We start from the raw sequence: 13,864 nt of genomic DNA on the forward strand, positions 1-13,864 counted from the left end.
CTCCAAAAATGTCTCAGGACAGGCGTGAGATGACGGAGTGGGCAGTGATGCCTCGCTGCTGGTGCTGAAATGGAAGGGTGATGGGGAGGCAGGGGGTGTAAATACAGGCAGCTCACTACACACACAGCGACAACTTCCACGTTCCGGGAGGAAGCTGCTCATCAACGATGCGTAGTGTACATCACTGGCAAATCATAGCAAAACACGCGATCCACTCCGTCCACGCAGTTAAGATACTATGATCATTTTCATTCGTATTCGCATGCAGCCGGGTTTTATATTCTATATACAATATGTATTTACATACATACATATCACGATATGTGTATGTATGTGTATATGTCTATGTGTATGTGTATATAAATAAATATACAGTATATTAAAAACACACACACACACACACACACACACACACACACACACACACACACACACACACACACACACACACACACACACACACACACACAATGACAACAGTGGTTATAATGACAACAGTGACAATTACATGCATGACTGGCCAATAAAGTCTTAGAATCTTTGTAATCTCAAAATATGAGGTCAATATGTACACATATTTATTTACTATTATGTATTTATGATCCAATCGGAAAAAAACAAAACAAAAAACGTGACTTACTTGATTATTTTGCTTAACATTTATGACTTTATATGTTGCTTTCTTCTCTGAGTTTGTAAAAATGCAAGTAGGTGCTACAGACCAAAACAGTTTGTCACAGTATGAGTGCCGTAAAAGGCCTGTTTACCGTCCCTTTGGATTCCTCATCTTGTATTCCTGCACTGAGGATTTTGATATGAGCAGGATATTAGTACAGGAGATAAGCCTTTTATTGCAGTGACATTTAGAAAAGACAAATGACAATCTGTGACAATAATGTAAATGCCATGAGCAAATGTTGAAAATGGTATCTTGTCTTCAGTGACATACAGAATCACCATCAGAAGTCATCTGAAGGCCTTATATTGAAGCCGTATCAAAAATAGAATGACTTTTTTGCCCTGGACTACTACATTTTTTAATACGGATAAAGGGTGTTGCTTGACCTATTTTATTGGGGCTTGTGCCTCAGTATTGATCTCTTGCCTTCCAGTAAAATCACAGTGAAGTTGTAACAACCACATAAAATTGGCCTCAACTTTATGTGCATTCCATTTAGGTCAATAACAAGGGGAAGGAAAATGGGGTAAATGGGGTTGTTTTCAGCCCAAATAAATGTCCTTTCGGCTTATCCCGTTAGGGGTCACCACAGTATGATGAACACTCATATTTGTTTGGAAAAGTTTTTAATGCCGCATGCCCTTTCTACCGCAACTCACTGCATTTATCCGGGCTTGGTACCAGCCTACAATTGACACGTGCTTGTGCCCCCAAAGGGCTGCAGAAGCCGGGAATTGAACCAGTAGCAACATACATGTGAAACTGAGCATCATGCCCTGATGTTTAATACAGTAGCGACAGTGGAACAAGTGACGTTAATGTGCATTGCACATTTTGAAACAAGTTGCATGCATTTGACAAAAAAGATCCTGATTTCACTAGTGGGGTGCTGCCTTACTGGAGCGTAGCATCAACCGTTCTATAAATGCACATCATGGGATTTGTTGTATGGTTTTATTGAAAGATGATGACATTGCAGCTAAAGTTTATATGACAGTGTGGTATCAAAAAAGAAGAGAAACCGAGGAAGCTCCCATGATCAAAAGGAGGCATGGTGGCCTAGAGTTAGTTAGAGCTGCTTCCTCACAACAGGAGATTTTTGGGCTTACAATGCAGACCTGGGGCCCTTCTGTATTAAGGTTGAATGGTCCTCCCCATGTCTCTGCAGGCTCCCTCTAGGTGCTCTGGCTTCCTCCTATAGTCTAAAATTACCCATACGAGTGAATGTGTTTGTGAATGTTTGTAAGTCTCTGTATGTCAACCCTGTGATGAACCTGCAACGTTCCCAGGTGGCAACCCACCTCTTGCCTGGTATCAGCTGCGATGGGCTCCAAGCCCCCCATGATCCTGCAAAAGATTAACAGTTATAGGAAAGGGATTTACAGTATGTGCATGTTCATGTTGAGCTGAGCTAGTGATCTAAAATATCCGTTTGAGTCAGCAAAATATCTGCAATAACATTTGACTTTAAAAAATGCTGTGTTTAGGTTATGAGAGTTTCACAGTGTCCTTATATTATGCTACTACACTCTGTTGCTTCTGTTAGCCACGATTCACAAATCCAAATGTTCCGGCTCTACAGTTGTTGTCAGTGTTTATAGGGAAAACATTTTTGTCATTGCTCTGCTCATTTGCACATTCATTGGTGTGTGTTTGTGCATGTGTGTGCATACATACACTCAAATGTCATTGCCCTGTGTTGCATAATAATTGCAGTGCTTAACTCCTGAGTGATTGCAGTCTTGTCATGGTGTCAGGGAAAAGTAAGATGTATTTCAACACAAGTGGAACTTATATGCATATGTATGTATATTTATATAGTTTCAGTGAAAGATATGACCCAAATGTAAACATGAACAAAATTCCTATTATTATTAGTTGTAGTTTGAAATAGCTGATGCTGATTATTTGTCCATTAATGTTGTTTTTTCACATTTGAAAAGTTTCTTGAGATTGAAATGCAAACTGAAAAATAACCCTCCATGAAAGCACATAAAAATACTTCTTCTTTTTTGACACTCGTTTTTTGTCACTTTAAATTCAATTTAATAAATGACCAAAAACTTAAAAACCATCTTTTTAAAATGCAGAAGTTGATTTCTCTGATTACATCACTTCACAAAGTAAATCTCTACCTTCTGTCATTAACTTACAAACAACTAATTAATTTGAGCTAAGTCTTCGCAAGTCTAATTAAATGGCTTAAAATGTAATAAATCCAGGCCACACAATTAACAAAATATAATCAAACCCAAATATGTCAATGATGTCTGATGAGGTTATTTTCAAGTTAATCGTGTTATTAAGCAGAAAAGGATTATGGGTATGGATCCTGATGGTAACACTGGAACAACGGACTCAAAGAAGATTGACTGACAAACGCTTGATGGGCAGAGGGGGATTACCCCCCCCCCCCACACACACACAAACACGCACACAGACGCTCACACTCACAGACACGCACCATTATTGTCTTCATTCTTAGAGTGTATTTGTAGTCACTGCACTCACTCCGTCATTTGATTTTTAGTTCATCCACATTGAGCTTTGCATGTTTAGCATTACCTCTTACGCAACTATGACTATCTCCCCTTGGTAATCCACGAGGGAGAACATGGAATTAGTTTGTAAAGCGTGATAATAATGCATGGCCATAATAACTTGACTCAAGAGGATTAGCAAATGTGTATTGTCTGAAGCGGCAGTCTCTTGGGTGATCAGCTGGTTGCCTCCCTAAACAGTGGCTGCCTCTGCTAATTAAAAATTCAGTCTAGCCTGCCTCTTCAAATGTTTAATTCTGCCCACGCTGTCGATGGCCTGCCAATTATTGTCACCCATTTGGTATTAATAGGTGGAGGACTTCCTGATGTTGAATTTGTCATAGCTTGCAAAAACTTCTGCCTTTGGCTCTAAACAGCATCCACTTAGAGGACATGCACTATTATGTTTCTATGTTTATGTGTGTAAGGTGTATCTTATATTGTATTTGAAAAAAGTGGATATATAAGAAAAAGACTCAAAGCATGATAGTGCAACAAAGTGAAGAAAAGCTTTATTTCTTGAAGCACAGCAGGTAGAAAAAAATAATCCGCATCCTGCTTCAGTCTGTGAACCAGCTTTGCGGATATCAATATTATGCTACTGTCCGGTATCACTGTGTTAATGCATTTATAAATTGATGAGAGATATTGCCCTAGACCCCAGCCAAGCATAAGCACATTAAATCACAGAATAATCTAATGAAATATTTATTGAACTTTTTATTTTTTTTTCTTGTTCTGAGCCAGTCTGATGGATAGCGTCGCTCTGTGGGCTGTCCACCCAATAAAAAAAAGGGAAAAAAGGAAACAAGAATAGTTGGATCATTGCATATGCATCAGGTTAAAATGATATGGTATCAGCATGAAACCACAGTTCCCCTTTTAATATACATGAAAGGCATGAGCATTAATCAAGCTTTGATTTGTTGTAGCCTCTGTCTCCAATTTGATTTAATAAACGCGTGATTGCATCAACATGTTCTTAATATTATTTGTCTTATTGAAAGTGTCAGAGATTATAGAGATGCTGTAGGGCAGCACCTCTGCAGAAGCAAAAAGAATCAACTTATTTACACACTATAAACTGATCTGTGCATCTAGAGCTCATTGTAATGCTAGTAATACAGCCACCAGTTTAAAGGAATTTTACTAGCATCACCACAGTGTGGCTACCAGCTAAATCACAAACTTTATAAAGGTTTTTAGACGGAATTGAATCAGCTCTGCTGGGAGACAGGATTAAAAGTAATTCTGTGCCCTTTCTGTTCAATACAGTGACTTCTTGTAACAAATTCTAAGCAAAGCTGTCTGTTGGGGCAGGTGAGCAAAAGCTACCAATCCAAGCTAAGGCTGTAACAACACTCTCTTCTCAATCTTTGAACATCTGTAAATATTGTAATAAGCAACAGGGCTTTCCTCATAAAAGATGCAGCAGCTCAACTGTTACTGACAGGCACTATGGGCCTGGACTTCAGGACCAGGATCGTTGCCTATCTTTCTTCTCCTCTTTTCTTTATGGTTTTCCAAGGAAATTTTCAATCTTTGATGTCGACCAGGCCATGCCCTGCTAGAGGTTAGTGTCCGCACACCGAGCTCACCTGGTTCTTATTCCTACTCTGCGTCTTTCCTTTAAACCCCGCCCGAGAGAGCCTTTCAGATGGATTGATTTCTGGCTCCGATGCAACATTCATCATGGCTCTCAGTATATTAGGCTTTCACTATGTTGGAAGCGCCGTTATTCCCTGACCTTTCTGGAATATGTTTGCTCTTGATGAGTGCCTGGAGCACAGACAGACATAGGATGATGTACTGTGATGTCTTTGGTGAAACATGACCCAATTTAATCACTAAGACACCTGTTTATGAAACCATACACCACATGTGTGTTTTCTTGGATGGACCAAATGGAGCTCTGTGCTGGTTGTTCTGTAGATGGCTCATATTTGCAGGCATGATTATAATAACGAGTGTTAAGGCATTTTAGAAACGTTTTCATCCCATCTGGACATAAAGCCATTTGTTATTCTTGACATTTGCTCATCCTTCTTAGAATTTATTGATTGATGAAACGAGTGTTAGTGTGTTATGAATATGTGATAAATGGCCAATGATATTTTAAAGAAGGTGTCTCATTGATGATTTTTTAGGAGTTTCATCATTATTGAACAAGACAGGAAACTTTATTCTACCTGTACCGGTTATTGTAGCATTTTGGGTTGAACTATTTTTGGTGTTTTTTAGGTCACAAGTGTTTTCTAGTCTAGTCAGAGCTAGTAGGAACCACCATCTTTCTTTCCATGTGCAAAGGTCACAGCTATTTTTTTAGTCAAAATAGATGGGGAGAAACTTATCTATTTTGTATGGGTAGCTGAGCAGAGTGCCATTGCCTACAGAGTAGAGTGTACTCTTATGAGGGAGGGGGTTATAGAGGCACGGAAATAAATAGTGAAGTGAGGAGGGGGTTGGCGATTTCTGTGAGAATAGCATGAGCTCTTTAATGTTGTGTTTGAGCCTGGCTGGGCACAGATTCATTTTAGAAGGAAAATGAAATCATAAGCAAGAGGGGAGAGAAGAGATTTTTAATGCTATGTTTTGTGATAATCCCTCTCCATTTTGGAACGGTCCAGGAGAATTCATGCGATAAAGCCGTGTACAAGCCTGGAAAATATTAAGTTATTTGTCTTGTCTTGTAGCACTGTGCTTTTTGGAGGGTTTGCTAACCCGGTGTTTTGGCCAAAAAACAATCACAGATTAGTCTAGCTGTCACATTTCTCTGATTACCAAATGGCTGAACTCCTAATACCGGTGTGAGTGAACAATACATGAATGTCATACATGGATCTGTTTTAGAGTGCACACGCCACACAACGCCATGTGGACATGACTTAGTGTTGTCACCCCATCAAACTGGATAGGAAGGATGGCACATGGGTGCTGCGCAAGGCCTGCAAGGTGAATACCAGACCGACATGTGGACGTAAAGTAACGGATGTAAGGACAGATGGAAAAATGGAGGTGAAAAGATGAAGTGTTTGTCAAAAGACAGACAAGCAAACAGTTGCTTGTATCCCAAGGCTGTGAGAAAGCAGAGTGATGGCTGAGCTCTGGACACGCAGGATCCTCTCAAAAGACTGAGAGCTGTTTAGACACAGGAGTGTCAGATTAATGGAGGAGGTTTAGCAGATTTATGAAATAATCACCTGCAAACTGTTAACATGAGAAATGTCCTCTGTAGTCGCATTAATAATACTTATTCCAATATTATTTCTACCCGCTGCAAATACTTTGACTTCTACCACTGGTCTCAGAGGTGATTTAGAATTTTATAGCTGTTATTATTCCGAAATTACCAATTTACTCAACAATAAAAATGTTTATATTAGTGGTAACGACTGACTGAAGATGCTAAAAAAGAAGCATTTTGACATCAACTGTAAATAATGCTCCACATTAACTCCTTAAATGACAATTAATAACAACGGCAAACAGTACTATCAAAATCTACATCCCTTTCCTAAAAAATACGATGGAACTTGTGATGGAGACGCGTTTTCGATATGAAAAGTCTATGAGCGCTCAGGTTTGTGAGAGATATGTGGAGATACATGCTGCTCAGCACAGTTATAAATAGAAATTCTGTGGTATTTCCGAAAATAGGTTAAGCTGCCATTGCTGCACTGCTGGCATGACATCACTGATTGCCTGCCAGCCTCCCCCAAAAGACTGCTCCCATACTGTGCTCAAAAGGAGGGAGAAAATGAGGGGGAGACGGAGGAGCATCTGTGGGCGAGTGCAGAGCCATGTCCCCCTTGTCTCCAGCATTCCCTCCCCTCCCACCCCTCCCCACATCACATCCCTTCCATCACGCAGCCATCTCTCTCCCCCCACTCCTTCCATCTATCTTCCCCACTGAAGTGGTAACACTGGAGCTAACAGTCTTTGTGCTTTATTGCCAGAGACTCGCACAAACTGGCAAAGGGCTTTGTAGAGGGGCTGCATCACATCCACATTATTTAGTGTGATATCAAGCAAACAGCGTGCCAAATACTGTCGAGAGAAGACATTGATGAACGATCAAATTTGTGTTTCTTATTTGATGATCGAATATTAATGTGGATTTTATGAGTTCCAACATGGCACCTGTTCTGTAGTTCACAATTCAATGGTAGATCTGACTTAATTAAAAAACACTACTCAGATTAATGAATGGCTGATGGCTCCTCTCAGGTCTGTTTCATCTGGTCTCTCAGTTCACTGCAGGTATCTATCTATCTATCTATCTATCTATCTATCTATCTATCTATCTATCTATCTATCTATCTATCTATCTATCTATCTATCTATCTATCTATCTATCTATCTATCTATCTATCTATCTATCTATCTATCTATCTCTCTCTCTATCTATCTATCTATCTATCTATCTATCTATCTATCTATCTATCTATCTATCTATCTATCTATCTATCTATCTATCTATCTATCTATCTATCTATCAAATGTTTATAGATCCACGAATAATCGTTTAAATGTATAATTAATTACCACTCAAGGTTGTTTGTGTATAGCAGTAAAAGAAATACTTTGTATATGCGTGCGTGTGCGTTTTTGTGTGTCTCTCTGTGTGTGTGTGTGTGTGTGTGTTGCACATCCAGGCAGTTTTTTCCCTCCAATCCACGTTCCCACATTTCTCTTTCAATCACTCAGTGCGAGCTACCTCTAGGCCTTTGAAGCGCTGTCTTTAAAGGTAAAATCAAAGTGACTGAAAACATGATCTGTCTTTAGTGTGAAGGCATTTTGTAGCTGCCAGTCATCCATGATTGTGATTTAGCCGATCAATTGATCTGACTCAAAGGTTTAAATGTTTTTCACTTGTCAAAAGAGGAGAAACATCTTTGGGATTATTACATCAAATATGCCTGATGACTGAATCAGTTGAAAAACACTGTGTTGTAACATACAGCATAGAGGCCAATGGGCTTGGCTAAGTTACAAGGATTGCCTTGTTTCCTCGTTCCTGGGTGTTTGTTTTACCAAGATGTTCACATAGTACATTAAACGGATGATATGCAGTTTTCTGACTTTCACTGGGTGTGCTAAGAGAAAGTATTATTGATTTGTGAGTAAATCCCGGCCCGGAGCAGATGTATTGAGGGGAAGGAGGGTGACCCGATGGGCAGCGGAGATGGAACTTGGCAGGTCAACCCAAGTTACCCTCCCAGAAGTCACGCAGCAGGAGACAGTTAGTGTGAACATACACGTTATTTACTGCTCTTTGAATCTCCAGCCATTAAAAGTGACAATTAGCTTCCTCATTGGGGACACAGGCCACAAGATGTATTATAAATCGAACCCTAGTTTTAATAGGGGCAGAAGGAGGAGAGTTTACAAAAAACAAGGATTGCTTTAAAAGATTCAGAAGATGCCAGCTATATTGTAACTGTTATTCATAACCATATATTGAAAGGGTTCTGACCAATTCTGGAATGGGCGGCAAAATGCAGTCCGTCATGTCACCTCTTGAAACTGCACATACTGCAAAATTGCATAAGAAATATTATTAGCAGTAGATGCATGTCAGCTTTTGAGTAGAGAGTTCCACAGTTGGATTGTATATAAAGAACCACTGAGAGAACTGTTTAACCTCTGTGTCAGGTGTCCAATCTATTTCTCTGCATTGTGATGATGGCTTTTTGCCACAGTATTGATCGTGAAACAAATACAGAGGCTTTCAGAAAGAATGCATTGCATTTGTCGCAGTCATTATATACAGAGAAAAAAGTGCATGCAAACATTTGAAAATTCAGATGTTCGAAACCGGTACAAAAGCAGTCCTCAGGGAGGGGCTGCTTATGGATCTGTTAGACTGCTGCTGAGACACTAATGTAGTCTAGATGAGCACATAGCAACAAATCAATTGCTGAGGTCTCCTAGTCAGGGGTCAGAGAGGATACCAGGTAGGGTCCAGGGACTATTTCTTGCCCTTATGATGGACACCGATGTTCTTCTGCGGTCTGTGACGTTCATCCTCCCCCTGCCATTGCTCAAGGTGAAGGGAGGAAGGGAGGGGTAGTGAAAGGAGAAAGGAGGATTTGAAGCTGAATGTAGCGGAGATGATGGTGATGGGATGGAGTGATTGATGAAAGAGTGATGGAAGACTGTAGCCGGCTTCAGGATCATGAGATGGTGACTGAGCACAGTCGGTGGCTGTCTTTAAGGTGGCTGTCTGACTTAATTAAGGTTAACAGGTTACACTAGGCCAGCATTTGTATTACAGCCCTCATTACAAGCTCATTAGTCAAGGGCAGTAAAAATATTTTGTCAGAACGATGAGATAGAGATTTTTTGGAAAGGCCCTGCCAAGTCCATGATCCAAATCTTTTTTAATATACCTCTGTGTCTGTGTTCCCTAATCTCTTCTCTTTCTCCTTAAATTTTGGCATGATTGTTTGACTGTGTAAACAGATAAAGGATCTTGTTTTCAAGGGTGAAAGAGTGATTACATGAGTTAAAAACTTCTCTGAAACCAGACTGATTACCCACCTCATAGTCAATCTGCACCGCTGAAGCTCCTGCCTCCCTGGCTGGCAATGATTCAGGTCATAATCACATTGTATCCTTGCTGATGATGAGTTTTTCAGGTTCCGACTCCTCTGAAAGGCTGTAAGTTTCCCCGGAGCCCCACATGGCAGTAAATGAAGTAAGCACGTAATCTATCCACAGTGATAGCATTTTCCAAAGAGTGCAAATGATGTGTGAGAGTGCAGGCAAGGCCTATGCCAGGACTCGCTTGGTTTCTGCTACCTTCACACTTTCGGGCCATGGAAATGCCATATTGTGAGCAAGTTCACACTTTTTCATTACACTGGGGTAGTTTGGCTCCTCTGGGGCAAGGAGATAGAGAAAAGACAGTAAAGTAGGTATGAAAAGAGAGGCTGCGGTTAAAATCAGCACAGTCTCCTAGGAATGAGATTCATATATCAGATTCTGCAGTACACAATTTATGTCCAATGCCTTTGTAGGGGTTAGTGGTTAAGTAGGAACTTTAGCACTCTTAACATTGCCTTGGGTTTGTAGAGAGAAGAGCTGAGCTGCACAAACGAAAGTCTACTTTTGTTTGTGTAAAAGGTAATTCTCCAACGTATATAACTTTGGAAATATTGTCACCAAATTATTCAATACTTTGTAATTTATCTGAATTAGCTGATCAAGTGGCAGCAGCTTGCAAGGATATGTTTTTGCCAGTTTGGAGCCGTGTGTACCAGAGAGAAAATATGTTTCATATCTCTGGATCTGCTCACCAGAATGGGAAAGCTTGCTGGACTTGGTGGAGTAACTCCAGCAAGCTTTAGCCCAAAACATTTACCACGGCAATGCTAAGTATTTTGGGCTAATTAATATGGTGGTAACTAGCTGCTAAACAATTCACATGGAAGGTGTTTCTCATGTGTTGTTGCAGAATGCATATTAGATTAACAAATATTGTACATAGCAGCTACCACTTTTATTGTACTATTGTTTCAACCAGGGACATGTACCGGTAGTTATTTTAGAGTTATGAATGAATGAATAAATGAATGCTTTATTTCGAACATGTGCAGAATAACAACAATAATCAAGACAACAACAACAGCAACAGCAACAACAACAACAACAACAACAATAATAATAATAATAATAATAATAATAATAATAATATAATACAGGTAAATGAGATGATGCAAATTCTGGCGTTTCATATGAAAGTTAATTAATAATGTTAAAGGTCACTGAATTGACTGATTCATGCATCTTCTTTAACAGTATTGATTTTATTCATACATTCCTAATAGTCTTGTAAAGTAATTTATGAATGATTGGCTTTTACCTATGCCAGACAGGTTTGTGAGTTTGATTGATGTTGATGATCAGTTACCAGTCAAATGTTCTTTTCTTTTCTCCCCTACAGTGATAAAGCAGTCCAGTGGTTCATCCCCACAATAGAAAATAAAGAGAACTGAATCAAGAACGGGAATTTGTTTAATATTGGTTTTTAATATCAGTGGCTGAATTCATTGATAATCTCATGACACCATATAGAAAAAACATTGTCAATAAGCTCTAGGTTTCTTCAGAAAGCAGTATGCTCTTTTCTATTATTTCTGCACCACAATACATTGCACAGAGGAAGTTTAAGAGCTGCTCTGCTCTGTAATGGTAAAGCAAAAGTCATGTATTAATTTAGTTTTTGCAGGAAAGAGCAGGGTTGTTTCTAAAACTGAAAAAAGAATACAGTGTGTTCATAGCAAGATTACCCAGTCCTAATATGCAATATAGAATTTGAATGTACTCGTGTTTCTGAAACAAGTGCTTAGATGTAGTAGAGTCAGACAGGGGTGATGAGGAGGTGTTGGGCAAGTTTGGTATCCAGGAGAGGAACGCAGAAGGACAGATGGTAGTTGACTTTGTCCAAAAGGATGAAAATGGCTATAGTGAATACTTTCTTCCAGAAGAGACAGGAACATAGGTTGACCTATGAGAGTTGGAGGTAGGAGCACACAGGTAGACTACATCTTGTGTAGATGGTGTGATCTGAAGGAGATCAGTGATTGCAAAGTAGTGGTAGGCGAGAGTGTAGCCAAACAGCATAGGATGGTGGTGTGTAGGAAGACTCTGGTGGTGAGGAAGATGAAGAGGGCAAAGGCAGAGCAGAAGACGAAATGGTGAAAGCTAAAAAAGGAAGAGAGTTGCATGACTTTTAGGAAGGAGTTAACACAGGTTCTGGGTGGTCAGGAGGTGCTGCCAGATGACTGGACAACTACAACTAATGTGATCAGGGAGACAGGTAGGAGAGCACTTGGTGTGTCATCTGGAAGGAAAGTAGATAAGGAGACTTGGTGGTGGAATGAGGAGGTACAGGAGTGTATACAGAGTAAGAAGTTAGCTAAGAAGAAGTGGGACATGGAGAGGACTGAGGAGAGTAGACAGGAGTACAGGGTGATGCAGCATAAGGTGAAGGTAGAGGTAGCAAAGGCCAAACAAGGGGCTTATGATGACTTGTATGCTAGGTTGGACAGTAAGGAGGGAGAGACTGATCTATACCGGTTGGCAAGACAGAGAGACAGAGATGGGAAAGACGTGCAGCAGGTTAGGGTGATTAAGGATAGGGATGGAAGTCTATTGACAGGCGCCAGTCGTGTGATGGGAAGATGGAGAGAGTAATTTGAAAAGTTGATGAACGTGGAAAATGAGAGAGAACAAAGACTAGAATAGGTGACTGTTGTGGACCAGGAAGTAGCAAAGATTAGTCAGGATGAAGTGAGGAGGGCATTGAAGAGAATGAAGAGTGGAAAGGTTGTCGGTCCTGATGATATACCTGTGGAGGTTTGGAAGTGTCTAGGAGAGGTGGCAGTAGAGTTTCTGACTGGGTTGTTCAACAGGATCTTAGATAGTGAGAAGATGCCTGAGGAATGGAGAAGTGTGCTGGTGCCCATTTTTAAGAACAAGGGAGATGTGCAGAGTTGTGGCAACTACAGAGGAATAAAGCTGATGAGCCATACAATGAAGTTATGGGAAAGAGTAGTGGAAGCTAGACTAAGGGCAGAAGTGAGGATTTGTGAGTAGCAGTATGGTTTCATGCCAAAAAAGAGTACTAAAGATGCAGTATTTGCTTTGAGGATGTTGATAGAGAAGTACAGAGAAGGCCAGAGGGAGCTGCATTGTGTTTTTGTAGATCTGGAGAAAGCTTATGACAGGGTGCCCAGAGAGGAACTGTGGTATTGTATGAGGAAGTCTGGAGTGGCAGAGAAGTATGTTAGAGCAGTGCAGGACATGTATGAGGACTGTAAGACAGTGGTGAGGTGTGCTGTAGGTGTGACAGAGGAGTTCAAGGTGGAGGTGGGACTGTATCAGGGGTCAGCTCTGAGCCCCTTCTTGTTCGCTATGGGGATGGACAGGCTGACAGACGAGGTTAGACAGGAATCTCCATGGACTATGATGTTTGCAGATGACATTGTGATCTGCAGTGAGAGCAGGGAACAGATGGAGGAGAAGCTAGAGAGGTGGAGGTTTGTCCTGGAAAGGAAAGGAATGAAAGTTAGCCGCAATAAGACAGAGTACATGTGTGTGAATGAGAGGGACCCAAGTGGAAGAGTGAGGTTACAGGGAGAAGAGATCAAGATGGTGGAGGATTTTAAGTACTCAGGGTCAACAGTCCAGAGCAATTGAGAGTGTGGAAAAGAGGTGAAGAAGCGTGTACAGGCAGGATGGTACGGGTGGAGGAAAGGGTCAAGTGTGATGTACAAAACTGGTGAGACCAGCGATGTTGTTTGGTCTAGAGACAGTGTCACTGAGGAAAAGACAGGAGACAGAGCTGGAGGTAGCAGAGATGAAGATGCTGAGGTTCTCTCTGGGAGTGACCAGGATGGATAGGATCAGGAATGAATACATTAGAGGGACAGCACATGTTAGAGGTTTTGGAGATAAAGTCAGAGAGGCCAGACTGAGATGGTTTGGACATGTCCAGAGGAGAGATAGTGAATATATTGGTAGAAGGATGCTGAGTTTTGAACTGCCAGGCAGGAGGCCTAGAGGAAGACCAAAGAGGAGGTTTATGGATGTAGTGAAAGAGGACATGAAGGTAGTTGGTGTGAGAGAAGAGGATGCA

At 40.7% G+C, this 13,864-nt stretch overlaps 1 protein-coding gene across 1 annotated transcript in view; it reads left to right on the plus strand.

Moving 5' to 3' along the window:
• The window catches only part of celf5a (cugbp, Elav-like family member 5a), a 185,088-nt gene that overhangs the window by 1,021 nt on the left and 170,203 nt on the right, over positions 1-13,864 (plus strand). The window lies entirely within an intron of this gene.

This window comes from Antennarius striatus, chromosome 7 (genome assembly GCF_040054535.1).
Source record: "Antennarius striatus isolate MH-2024 chromosome 7, ASM4005453v1, whole genome shotgun sequence".
Lineage (NCBI taxonomy): Eukaryota > Metazoa > Chordata > Actinopteri > Lophiiformes > Antennariidae > Antennarius > Antennarius striatus.